Raw genomic sequence first — 13,657 nt, 5'->3', positions numbered from 1 at the left:
TCTGCTTTCATGCCTTCATTCCAGTTGTCCTCTAACTCGCTGATTCGATCCTCTGCTATATCTATCCTGTTTTTAATTCCTTCCATTTTGGTCTTTATTTCTGATATTGTATTTGTCATGTCCACCTGATTCATTTTTATACTTGCTATTTCTTTATTTAGGTGTTCATAATGACCATCCATTGTTGTTCTAAGATCCCTAAGCATCCATTGTTGTTCTAAGATCCCTAAGCATTCTTACAATCATTGTTTTGAACTCCACATCTGGAAGTTTGATTATTTCCATATCACTCAGTTCATCTCCTGAAGGTGTCACTTGTGGTTTCATTTGGATTGCACTTCTTTGTCTTCTCATTGTCTGTTTTTGGGTGTTTTATTTGTAGAGTTGGTTGAGTCTAGGCTTGGTCTTGTCTGCCTCCAGTTTTCAGTTGTGTTATTTCTACGTCTTCTTGAGTTGGTATCAGCTGTTATCTGTAATCCACTTTTGGATTTGGGCAGCTTTGAAGTCTTGATTTGTTTGTTTTCTTAACAGGTGATAGTCTTGTTAACTGATCTCAGCAGGGGGCTTCCTTGAAAGTGTATCCAGGAATGCGATGGGTGTAACATGAGACTCTGAAGTCCTCTTTAGCCAGCTAATCTCACTGGGGGCAGGGTGTTTTCTCAGCTTCAGTAGGGGGAGGTGTATCTCAGATCTCCATGGAGACCTGAGTTACTGCCCCTCCTCTCCATTTTTTGTGTTCAGCTGTGTCTTGTTGTGCTGATTGGAGCTGGATAGATGTCCGGAGATCTCTGATCCAGAAGCACTTCAGCTCTGTTTTGTGAAAGGTTTAGTCCCACCCCCAGCTTTGGCTGCCTCCAGCACGAATGAGTCAGCTTTTTTTGGTCTTCTCCTTTATTTCTTAGCTCCTCACAGTCTGTTCCTCTCTCTTTCCTTTCCACTTGGGAGATAAGCTGGGCTTTTCAACACACCTCACTCCCTGGTCACCAGGTAAGTGGCTGTGAGCAGTAGCTTCTGCTCTTTTCCCTATGTGAGATCTCCTCTGGGCTCTCAGCCTCACCCCCCCCCTCCGTTCCTGTAAGCAGAGGAGATTCAGGCGCTCCCTACCAGGATTATTGTGGCTTCTATTTTGCTCCTTGGTTTTTGAGAGCTGTTCTTGCAGTTCAGAGTTGGTTTTTCATGCTGATTTTTCCTAGATTGAGTTGTATTCCAGTTTGTTGGTTATAACTGGGCTTCTGTGCGTTTGCCTACTCTGCTTCCTTCTTGGACTCCTACCCTATGTCTCCTGATCGGATCATTTAATCCATTAACATTTAAGGTTATTACTGATATGTAATTGTTTATTGCTATTTTTTTCTTTAAAACTGTATTCCTCTTTTGCTATATTCATTTTTCCTTTGATCTGCTTAAAACAGGTCCCTTAGCATTTCTTGCAGCCTTGGTTTGGTTGCAGTGAATTCTTTGAGTATTTTTTTTGTCTGTAAAGCTTTTTATTTCTCCTTCAATTTTAAATGATAGCCTTGCTGGATAAAGTAGTCTTGGTTCTAGGTTTTTGTTCTGCATTACTTTGAATATTTCTTGCCATTCCCTTCTGGCCTCAAGTGTTTCTGTTGAGAAGTCAGAAGTCATCCTTATGGGGGTTCCTTTGTAAGTGATAGTCTTTTTTTCTCTAGCAGCTTTAAATATTTTCTCTTTGTCAGTTAGCTTTGGTATTTTAATTATGATGTGTCTTGGTGTAGGTTTTTTTCTAATTGAGTTCTCTGTGCTTCCTGAACATGTGAAATGTTTTCTTGCCTTAATTGGGGGAAGTTTTCCACTATGATATGTTTGAACAAAGTCTCTATCCCTTGTTCTTTCTCTTCTTCTTCAGGAACCTCTATGGTGCGCATGTTATTTCTCTTCATGTTGTCACAGAGCTCTCTTAGAGTTTCCTCAGACTTTTTGAGTCTCTTTTCCTTTTTCAGCTCTGCTTCTGTGCCTTTATTTATCATGTCCTCTAACTCACTGATTTGATTCTCTGCTTCATCCATCCTGCTTTTAATTCCTTCCATTGTATTCTTTATTTCAGATTTTGTATTTGTCATTTCTGAGTGATTCTTTTTTATTCTTTCAATGTCCTTTTTTATATTTGTTATCTCTTTATTTAGGTTTCTGTAATGGCCATCTATGGTTGTTCTAATATCTTTTAGCATCCTAACAATTGTTATTTTAAACTCTGCATCTTGTAATTTGGTTATATCTGATTCACTTAGGTCCTTTTCTGGGGATTTCTCTTGGTTTATTTTTGTTGTATTTCTCTGCCTCTGCATTTTCTCTTCACAGGAGTGGCTGTGATCACGCGCTTGGGTGCACAAGCATTGGTGGCCATTGCCCCACCCCCATGTGTGACTTTATGCTCGGTCCTGAGGGCACTGCCGAGGACCTTTGCTCAGCTGCGGGTCTCCACCTGTTTCCAGGCTTTCACCCTGCCCTTGCAGGAGGAGCTGGCTCAAGTAACGCCTGCTAGCCTTGGCTCTACAACTGGGCAGGACTGCGTGCCCAAGCTTAGCTCAGCAGCAGAAATCCAGCTCTTCTTGGGTTTTGTTCCACCTCCATGGGAGGAGCCGGCTACCAAGTCAGATCTCAAGCCTGGGTTGCATGGGCGGGGCAAGGCTGTGCTCCTGTACCCTTGCTCAGGGGCTGGTCTCCACCCTTTCTTGGGTTTCCACCCTTCTCTCGCAGGCTGGATTACAGGCTGCCGGAAGATGAGCTTGACCGCTTTTGCGCGCCCCCTTCTCTCCAGCCAGGCAAGATTGAGCTCACACCTGAGCCCAGTGGCGGCCAGCTGGCTTCAGCCCCTGCCAGCAGAACCATGCTTTTGTGTCCTGCTGCCGCCTGCCCTCCATCGAGCCCTCAGCTGCGTAGGTGTCAGCATTGCAGCTCGGACCCTAAGACTCACTACTGTATACCCAAAAGTTCCCTCCTTCTATGCGACTCTGCTCTGATTGCCGTGGGGGAGCTTGTTTGGCTTCTCTCCTGCTTCCCTTTGCTGGTATTGCTGTTTCTGAGGCAAATATTCACTTCAGCTTTGGAGAGTGACTCGTCCCAGGGGTTAGGGTGGCTATCTCCCAAAATGTTTCTTCCTGTGCCTCCTAGATTACACTCTCTTCCTGTTACTCTGGTCCTCTCCTCTCTCCCCGTCCCCAGGAGCCCCAGGTGAGTGGTTGTGAGAGAGATGTTCTGCGCAGTCCCTTTAAGAAGGATCCTGGTTCTGAGAAATCAGACTCTTTATCAAGAACAGTATCCTGACTTGTTTCCAGCTAAATATTGTCCTTATGCCTCTTCTGGGCTCTGGGGCTGCAGGCTGGGTCTTTTTGTTCCTGGGGCTCAGGACCCTTCCCCCTCTGCTAAACTCACTTTTTGCCAGGCGAGTCTCTCCCTGCTGCCGTTCGCTCCGGGGAGCTGGGCAGCCCTCTCTGCGTTTCTGCTTTCCCTACCAGTTTTGGTGTGGCTTCTTCAGTGTTCTTTGTTTGAAGAGTCCTCTTAGTTTAGTCCAAAGTTGGTTTTTCCAGATGATAGTTCATAAAATTAGTTTGTAATCCATTTTGGTTCTGGGAGGTAGATGTTGGTATGTCCGCCTACTCCAGCACCATCTTGTCTCTCCTTAGTCTTCTTTTTTAAGATTCCTGAAGCTATTTGTGTTTTTTTTTGGTTATATATAAATTTGTGGAATATGTGATCTATATCTTTAAAGTATGTCATTGGTATTTTAATTGGTATTGCATTGAATTTATAGATTGCTTTGGGTAATATAAACATTTTAATGATGTTTATTCTTCCTAACCATGAGCACGGTATATGCTTCCACTTGTTTGTATCTTCCTTGATCTCTTTTATCAAAGAAAGAAAATTATAGACCAATATCTCTGATGAACATAGATACTAAAATCCTCAATAAAATATTAGCAAACTGGATCCAACAATATAGGGAAAAAATCATACACCGTGATCAAGTGGGATTTATTCTGGGGAGGCAAGGCTGATACAATATTTGTAAATCAATCAATGTGATTCATCACATAAACAAAAAGAAGGAGAAAAACCATATGATAATTTCAATAGATGCAGAAAAAGCCTTTGATAAAATCCAGCACCCATTCATGATCAAAACCCTCCGCAAAGTGGTAATACAGGGAGCATACCTCAACATGATAAAACCATCTATGAGAAACCCACAGCCAACATCATACTCAATGGGCAAAAATTAAAAGCAATACCCTTAAGATTAGGGACAAGTCAGGGGTTCCCCCTTTCACCACTCTTATTTAACATAGTCCTGGAAGTCCTAGCCACAGCAATCAGACAACAAGAATAAATAAAATGCATTCAAGTTGGAAAAGAAGAAGTAAAACTATCATTATTTGCAGATGACATGATATTGTATATAGAAAACCCTAAAGTCTCAGTCAAAAAACTACTAGACCTGATAAATAAATTTGGCAAGGTGGCAGGATATAAAATCAATACTCAGCAATCAGAGGCATTTTTATACACCAACAATGAGCAGTCAGAAATAGAAATTAAGAAAACAATTCCCTTCACTATTACAACCAAAAACATAAAGTACCTAGGAGTAAACTTAACCAAGGAGACTAAAGACTTGTACTCGAAAAATTATAAAGCATTGGTAAAAGAAATCAAGGAAGATACAAAGAAGTGGAAGCTATTATTGTTTTTTATAATTTTTTTAACTCAAAGTGGCTTCCAGGTTTTTATGGGTACCTGAGTGAGGCATCAAATGCTACCTAAATAAAATGTGAAGAGAATGGAGAAAGGCCTCTCAAGAGCATTTGGTCTTGGGCTGAGTATGTTATGATGGAAGTAATCTACACACGGAGTCGAACATCAAGTAGCAAGTTCTGTGATATAAAAGGAAACCTGATTTAGTTTAGTTGAAGCTAGTTCTGGTCACTGGGTTTTATGGCCAATCAGGGTGAAGGTTACTTCTGGAATTGGTTTTTGAAAATGGTATTAGGCAAGATGAGCACCATAAGCAGGACCGGGAGATAGGAAGTCATATGACATTGTCACAGGTTCAGACATTGAACAGAAGGTTCTCTGGAAGCACTTTGGGAGTGGGCAACATCACAGCCCAAGTGTCAGGTGCAGAGCTGGACATGGATGTGAGAGGTAGTAGGAACTCATCGCCTGTGGGTTTATTTCTTTCACCTGCCTCAATCCCAGGTATGTGAACTGTGCCCAGTTTGAGGAAGAGCAGAACCTGGTGGCCTTTCAGTATCATGGGCAGATTTTTTACTGAACCCTCCGGGTCATCAGGCCAGACTGTGAGCTGCTGGTCTGGTATGGTGACGAGTATGGCCAGGAGCTGGGCATCAAGTGTGGCAGCAAGCGGAAGAGAGAGCTCACAGCAGCTAGAGGTGGGCCCAGCTACTCTTCAAAATGGAAAGAAAAGAGAGAACTCACCTTAGACATTTTCATGGTACACTCTAAAGTCAGTAAGATTTCAAATCCAATGCTTTATAAATTAAGGATTCATTTCATATGCCTTTGATTCTTAGGAAAAATCTTTATATTTTTACTTTTTTATTAATGTTTTTTTTTTTAAGTGAGAGGAGGGGAGATAGATAGATTCCTTCACGTGCCCTGACCAGGATTCACCCATCAACCCCTGTCTGAGGTCCATTCTTGGACCAGCCAAGCTATCTTCAGCACCTGAGGTCAACACTTGAACCAACTGAGCTATTGGGCTGATGCTTGAACTAATCAAGCCACTGGCTGTGGGATGGGAAGAGAGAAAGAAGGGGGAGAGGGAGGGGAAAAGAAGCAGACAGTCATTTTTTATGTGTGCCCTGAGTGGGGATTGAACCTGGGACATCCACATGCTGGGCCAACACTCTATCTGCTGAACCAACTGGCCAGGGACTGTTTTCTGAGGAACACCCCTGTCTAGCATACAGGGTAAAAGCAGAGTTTGGATAGATGCCTAGCAGCCTGGAAATGCAATGCTGTGAACCAAGCTGAGATACTAGGGACCTTCCTGAGTGAGGTGGGACAATGGTGCTGTTCTGGCTTGTTCTCTAAGATTTACTCTGTTAATTTTTGAAAATACACTTCACTTGGGAATCCTATCAGAGTTTACTTCATGTCTACACGAGAGAGGATTATGGATTAGCTGGAGATGGATGGGAATCAGGCATGTAAGAAGTATGGTTGGGGGCCCTGGCTGATTAGCTCAGTTGGTTAGAGCATCATCCTGTAATACCAAGATTTAGCCCAGGTCAGGGCACATATGAGAAATGACCAATGACTGCATGTCTAGGTAGTACAATGAATAAATGCCTCTATCTTCTTTTTTTTATTCTTCCTCCTACTACTCCTCTTTTTCCTGTTCTTCTTTTCTTCCTCTTCCTCCTCTTCTTCCTCCTCATCTCTTTGTCTCTCTAAAGTAAATCAATTTTTAAAAAGTATGGTTGGGAAAATATTTTGAAAGAGAACTTCCCATTTTATATGAAATGGGCTGACACTGATTGAAATCAAATATGAATATTTGGTGTGAGGCTTGAGGAAGGACATATTTTCAGATTCTCATCTGTGGGAAACTATGAGGGAAGCAATTCCTAGTTGGGGCCAGTGGTCTTTCTAAATGAGTGTGTTAAAAGTTACATGTATATAAGAAAGGTCAGCGTTCCACCCATACAAGGGGTGAAACAGCCCCTGATGCTACTTGAAAGTCCCTCATCTGGAAATGTGTAGAAAGGACCCTTGATATGGCCTTTCTGGATTTCTAAAGAAGATACAGTACATAAAAATGAAAAGAGAAAACAGACTGTAAGGAAACACTTTGTGGGAGACAGAGCTCACACTGTCAAATCCATAAGAATGACTCATGGACAGGTCTTAACAGCTGACCTGTCTAAAACATATGACCCAGGCAGTCTTGTCAATCTCTTCCCTGACCAAAATTTTCTCTTTCAGCAGAACCAAAGCCATAAATATACCCATGCCCTTCCTGCTCTCTGGCCTTCTCCAGTCAGAAATTACTCAGCCAACACGTAGGACACAATAACCCCTCTCATATTCTCCCAGGAGCATCTACAAGAAAACAGCTCCAATCAGAGGATCCCTGTCCAGAGGGTCCAAATCAGCATCATCAACATACTGATACACACAGCTGGGATGACGAAGCTGAAGGTCAAGAGGTCAAAGAAAAGTCTAAACCTTTGCTTAAAAGGACCAGGCAAAGGAGGACTTTAAAAGACTTTTTAAAACCTCCCAAGAGACGCATGGGGAGCTTTAGTGAGCAAGAGAGAATGATGCAGGATGTGCCCAGCAGAGGCCAGGAAGTGAATTCAGTGGACATAGGCAAACTATCTATGGGAGTAGGAATGTCAAGAATTGTAGCTGTCAAGTATGAAGAGTGTGAGCAAGGCTTTGATTATGGGTCATATCTCCTCAGACACCAGAGGAGACATTCAGGGGAGAAGCACTATGTTTGCAGGGAGTGTGAGCAAGGCTTTACATAGAAGTCAATTATCAGACACCAGAGAACACACTCAAGGAAGAAGCCCTATGTTTGCAGGGAGTGTAAGAGAGGTTTTACACGGAAGTCATCTCTCCTTAGACACCAGAGGACACACTTAGGGGAGAAGCCCTATGTTTGCAGGGAGTGTGAGTGAGGCTTTACAAAGATGTCAGGTCTCCTCAGACACCAGAGGACACACTCAGGGGAGAAGCCCTATGTTTGTAGTGAGTGTGAGAGAGGCTTTGCACAGAAGTCAGCCCTCCTCAGACACAAGAAGACACACTCAGGGGAGAAGCCCTATGTTTGCATGGAGTGTGAGCAAGGCTTTACACAGAAGTCACATCTCCTTAGAGAGCAGAGGACACACTCAGGGTAGAAGCACTATGTTTGCAAGGAGTGTGAGTGAGGCTTTACACAGAAGTCAGCTCTCCTTAGACACCAGAGAACACACTCAGGGGAGAAGCCTTATGTTTGCAGGGAGTGTAAGAGAGGCTTTACACGGAAATCAGCTCTCAGACACCACAGAACACACTCAGGGGAGAAGCCCTGTGTTTGCAGGGAGGGTGAGTGAGTTATTAGCATTAAATTGCATCTCCACAGCCATAGCCACCACACAGGTCATACCTCAGCTCTGAGGGGACTTCAGAGGGACTCACTGATCCCTTACCTTCCCAAGACTGCAATTAATACAGAAGTAACTGGTTAAACAAATTCCTTACTTTCATGACAAGAGATGAGCTAGACAAACAGTTCCTTAAGTGCTATGGGAATGTCAACACCAATCTCCTCTATGATCTCTTTGCATCCTGTTGTAATAAATCTTATCTCTCTAAAAGTATGAAGCCCACATATCTCATTCACCCCCCACCCTCATCACTGAAACAGTTTCTGTGCCTGACACTGTAAGTTCTCTGTGGGCCACAGGGCCACAGAGAACTTACAGTGTCAGGCACAGAAACTCAGCTTCTGGAAACGCAGAAGTCTGGAGTCAATCTTTTTTTTTCAGAGACAGAGAGAGTCAGAGAGAGGGATAGATAAGGTCAGACAGACAAGAACAGAGAGAGATGAGAAGCATCAATCATTAGTTTTTTGTTGTGACACCTTAGTTGCTCATTGATTGCTTTCTCATATGTGCCTTGACCATGGAGCTACAGCAGACTGAGTATCCCCTTGCTCAAGCCAGGGACCTTGGGTCCAAGCTGGTGAGATTTGCTCAAACCAAATGAGCCCACACTCAAACTGGCGATCTTGGGGTCTTGAACCTGTGTCCTCTGCATCCCAGTCAGATGCTCTACCCACTGCACCACCATCTGGTTAGGCTGGAGTCAATCTTCTTAGACTACTTCTCAGGGAGAGGGATTTGAGAGACTCACCAGGCAAGGGATTCCATTGACTCCTGGGAAGTGGAGCCTTTTCTACTAGTAGGATAACCACCTCCTCCCTTGGCTTCTCTTGATTCCTGTCCTGGTTTCCTCTGACCTCTGTAGTCTCAGTGGTGAAAACCAGGGAGGAACATGTGCATGTGCATGTCTGTGTACCTGTCTCAGTCTGGTCACCTGGTCTCCCTCACTCTCTGCTTGCTGCCCCTTTAGGGTGAGTGTTGCAGTAATATAACATTACAGTAATTAAATATATAAAAATATATAAAAATATGGAAGGTATATAAAAGTTAAGATATAATATTAAAACCAATTAAGAAAATTAAATAAAGTTATGCTGTCTGGATAGGAATTAATATAGTTGCACAAATATGATAAACAGGCTCTTCTTTTCAAGCAGGGCCCAGTTAGTGTGTGTGTGAAGTTATACATAGATAAGAAGTGGCTTGATGTCATAACTCTGTAAGTTAACATAAATAAGATGCTTCCCTAGGAACATCTTAAAAAGTGGTTTGATGTAACATTTCAGTAGATTAACATAAAAGGGGTTCCCTGTGAGGAACTCCAAAAATGTGGTTTCAGGTGATAATGCTGTAAATTGACACCTATTAGAAGGTGGGTTGAGGTGATAATCCTGTAGATGGAGACCTGTTAGAAGACATAGACCAGAAAAGGTACTAAAGCTAAGGGGACCCCCTGCTGCAGTGGTCACCCAGACTTCAATGTTGAGGTGGACTGTCTCCACATTGCTCTGACCAAGGACAGCCAAGGGAAGCATGCCAATGGGGTCCCCTTAAGCTGTACCCAGGCACGAAAAAAGGATTTGTGTGATTCTTGCAACTAACTTGTGTGTTGATCGTGCCTTTCCTCCAGTGGCAGTTGGTCTCGGCAATGATAAGTAGAATCCTCATAGCCACCTCAAGAGTAGTCTCAAAGAGGCTTCCAGCCCTGCTGATAAGCAGGAGTGTTCCACAGTGCAGGGAAGTCGAATTGAGGCCTCCTGATCGACATAGAGCTCAGGCTCTATTGGGACAATGAACATTTCATGGAGCACACCACATGAACTCCAGATCATTCCATAGTGAGTTTGAATCTCAGCTCTGTCCTCACCAGCTGTGTGACTTAATGCAACATTCTCAACTTCTCTGTGCCTGTTTTTTAATCTATAAAATGGGAATGGTGACTGACCAGGTGATGATGCAGTGTGCATAGAGCATTGGATTGGGACACAGAGGACCCAGATTTGAAACCTCAAAGTCGCTGGCTTGAATACAGGTTCACCAGCCTGAGTGTGGGTTCACAGATTTGAGCGTGGAATCATAGATGTGAATCCATGGTCACTGGCTTGAGCCCAAGGTTGCTGGCTTGAACAAGGGGTCACTTGCTGTGCTGTAACCTCCTAGTAAAGGCACATATGAGAACAATCAATGATCAACTAAGGTGTCTCTCTCCCTTCCTGTCTGTCTCTATCTGCCCCTCTCTCTGTCTCTCGCAAAAAAAAAAAATTACTTCTCTCTCCACTCTCTAAAATGGATAAAATAAATAAAAAGACTGGACTTGTCTAATCAAGGCACATATGGGAGTTGTTGCTTTCTGCACCTCCTCTTTCTCTCTCTCTCTTTTTCTCTGTCTCCACTCTATAAAATAAATTAAAAAAAATAAAGAAATAAACAAAAAATTGCTACACTGTTATTCTTCAGGATTGGAGATCTTCATCCCAAACGTTTGGAGTCACTTTGGCTCAAGTAAACTCCTAAAAACTCTTGAGTATTCATGTTTCTTATTTCAACAAGACCAAGTACCTAACCTTGTAAAAATAAGCTCTGCCTGATATATCATTAGTAAATAGCAAATTCAGACTACTATAGTATGGCACTCACACCTATTAGAACTGCTAAATTCCAAATATGACAGTACCAGTGTTCTCGTGCACTCATTGTTTAATTCTTGGATGTCCCCTGACTGAAGATTGAAACTATAACCTTGGTGTTTCAGAATGACACTCTAACTAACTGAGCTACCTGGCCAGGTCATAACCATGGGTTTCATCTAACTCTCTCATTTAGGAATAGAAAATACCTCTTTCAGAACCAATAGATTACCACAAAAACAGAAAATCAGTACAGAGATAGAAAACATACTTAACATAAGCAGGTAAGTGGATAAACTGAGGAAGGAGGGGAAGGCCCCTTCTTTCCCGAGGAGGAAGAAACAAAAAGAATGCAAGGGATGGGAGCCTGCAGGGGTAACTGAGTCAGCCAGTTATAGATTAACTACTTCCTATATTTCTCTAAAAGAGTTCCTGGGGCCTCTTGCTACACAGAGCAAAAAAGAAAGAACTTATGTGAAAAGCCCTTCCCCTTTTTTCAAAGGCTTTAAATAATGTTTACATACCTTAATTGAAAAAATTCCAACACCTATCCCCTGAATCCACATAAACTCACTCTCCCATTCTGAAGTCATGAGAGTGACATATACCTCTAGACAAAGGGATCACGAGCCCCTTGCATGGTCCCAAACCTCTAGTCTGTAAAAGGTATATAAGATGTAAGAAATCTAACTTTAGGGAGCATGTGTTTCGTTTCCTCTTTTGGGTTCATGCAGCTCCACCGGCAAAATAAATCCTAATTTCTTCATCAAGTTGGCTGGGCTTTTCTGTCCTTTGATTCCTACCAAACAACCACTGACATATAATGTACTGTACCCAGCCCTGTTCCTCCTGACCACCACCAAGTTGTTAAGATGCACATGACCTAACAGCAAAGTTATGCACTGAGGACACATGTAAAAGGGACCATATTGCACTATAAAGCAAGTGACAACAAACTTCAAAGATTTGAAATTACATAATCCATCTTTCCTCCTCTCATGAGGAGGAAATCATTATTGACAGATAAACCAGGAAGTCCTTATAGTTACACTTATAAAATACAATTTTAAATAACCTGTAACATACATTGCAATTGGAATTCTAAAATAATTTCATCAACTGAAAGATAATAATTTTTAAAAAACCTATGATGCCCTGACCAGATGGCTCAGTGCATGGAGTGTCCTTCCTGTGTGCCAAGGTGGTGGGTTTTTTCACAGGTTTCAGCACCAAAGAGAAGTGACCAAGGGGTTCACAACTAAATGGAACAACTAATTGGAAAAATAAGTTCATGCTTCTCTCTCTCTCATCAATGTAAAAAATGTAAAATACAATGGAAAAAGCTGTGATAGACCTGCAACATGCCTAGTGCATTTCTCTTAACAGAAAGACAGAAAAAGGAGAGAAAGAAAAAGAAAGAAAAAACTTCAGATCTCTCTTCGAACCATGCTTCTATTTTTCACCTTGAAAAGACTACCTTTTCTTACCATCAACAATCTAATTCTGCACCTCACAGTGTTTCCAGCCCATTTCTGACTCCCATGGTGCCTCTCCTACACTGGAACTATTTCCCTCTCCCTTCCCCAAAACACATGACTGGCACTGCCTTAGGGAAACTCCTCTGAAATCTGAACCAGAGGGCTGAGGGGATGATGGACATCTCAGAACACAATAGATTTCTCTAATGTGTCATCACGCCTATGAATATTGAAGCCTTCTATCAGATTTGACTAAATAGAACTTTGAGACTTCTCCCTGGAGCAGGTATTCCAAGTTTTATAGAGTAGAATCTCCCATTTGCTTTGCTCTCTTTCCCTATTCATATCTAGCTTCCTGCCAACATAAACACAACAATCATTACTGAACAGACACCAGAGACCTTAGACAGAATCAAGGACCTGTGGACCCTAGATGACTTAAACTGAGCACTGGACCAATCCCCAAACCAAAAAGGGAACTCAGCACTGAACACCAAACACTGGTCTACAGACCAACTGAGACTAGAAAACACTAATGCCAAAGACTAACATGGTACCTTGAACACCAGAGTCCCTGGTGTTCAACAATCAACACCTGCTCATGGGCCCCACACTGGAATTGAGATATGAGGCTACATGCAAAGGGACCCAAGACCTCAGGTGCACAGCAGAATATGAATTCATCCACAAACCCTGGAAACGGACTCCTGATATGTAACCAAGACCCCATAACCAAACTTCAGAAATGGAGCCAAACAACAGACCCCACTTGCTGCATGACAGATGCAGGAGCTGAACCTGATACTCACAATACAAACATAGCCAGGATTCCATAAAGGGCATCTCATGACTCTCTAAGTCCAAGCAGTGAGATTCAAAATATATTTCACTACCAATGTAAATGTAGAATAGAGAAACATCACTAGCAGCCTTACCACATTTTACCAAACCCCACAAAAATAAACCAAGTAACTGACAGAGGGAATAGCAGTAATGCTTATCCTTAGCTGACACATGTCCATGATTTCAGCTGCTGGACTCTCCAGGACTTAGTGCCCAAGCTATTAGTGTCACATGCCTGGCTCATTGACACTGTAGGAAATGAAATAAAAAAAATGTCCTTATACTTTGAAAGTTCTAGAATCTAGTAGCTGGTCTAATAATCAAGTGAAATAATCAGATGAACAAAGGGTATTCAATACATAATAAATGCTCAAGGGGAACTGATATTTCCAAGAATACAAGACAGTGAGGTCATAGTGGGTGTATAGAACACTTAAAAAACCTGAATAACAGAATCTAAGATTTTTTGAAAAAAAAATTGATTCATTTTAGAGAAAAGAAAGAAGAGACAGAGAGAAAGGGGAAAGGAGCCAGAAGCATCACCTCAGAGGAGCAACCTCTAACATGT

General features: G+C 42.3%; 1 pseudogene; it reads left to right on the top strand.

Moving 5' to 3' along the window:
• Nucleotides 1–5,748, top strand: part of LOC136386502 (histone-lysine N-methyltransferase PRDM7-like) — a 39,543-nt pseudogene extending 33,795 nt beyond the window's left edge.
• Nucleotides 5,749–13,657: the final 7,909 nt, after the last annotated feature.

Source organism: Saccopteryx leptura, chromosome X (genome assembly GCF_036850995.1).
Source record: "Saccopteryx leptura isolate mSacLep1 chromosome X, mSacLep1_pri_phased_curated, whole genome shotgun sequence".
Lineage (NCBI taxonomy): Eukaryota > Metazoa > Chordata > Mammalia > Chiroptera > Emballonuridae > Saccopteryx > Saccopteryx leptura.
Note: the sequence above shows the minus strand (reverse complement) of the source record. Positions and strands in the feature narration are given on the sequence as shown.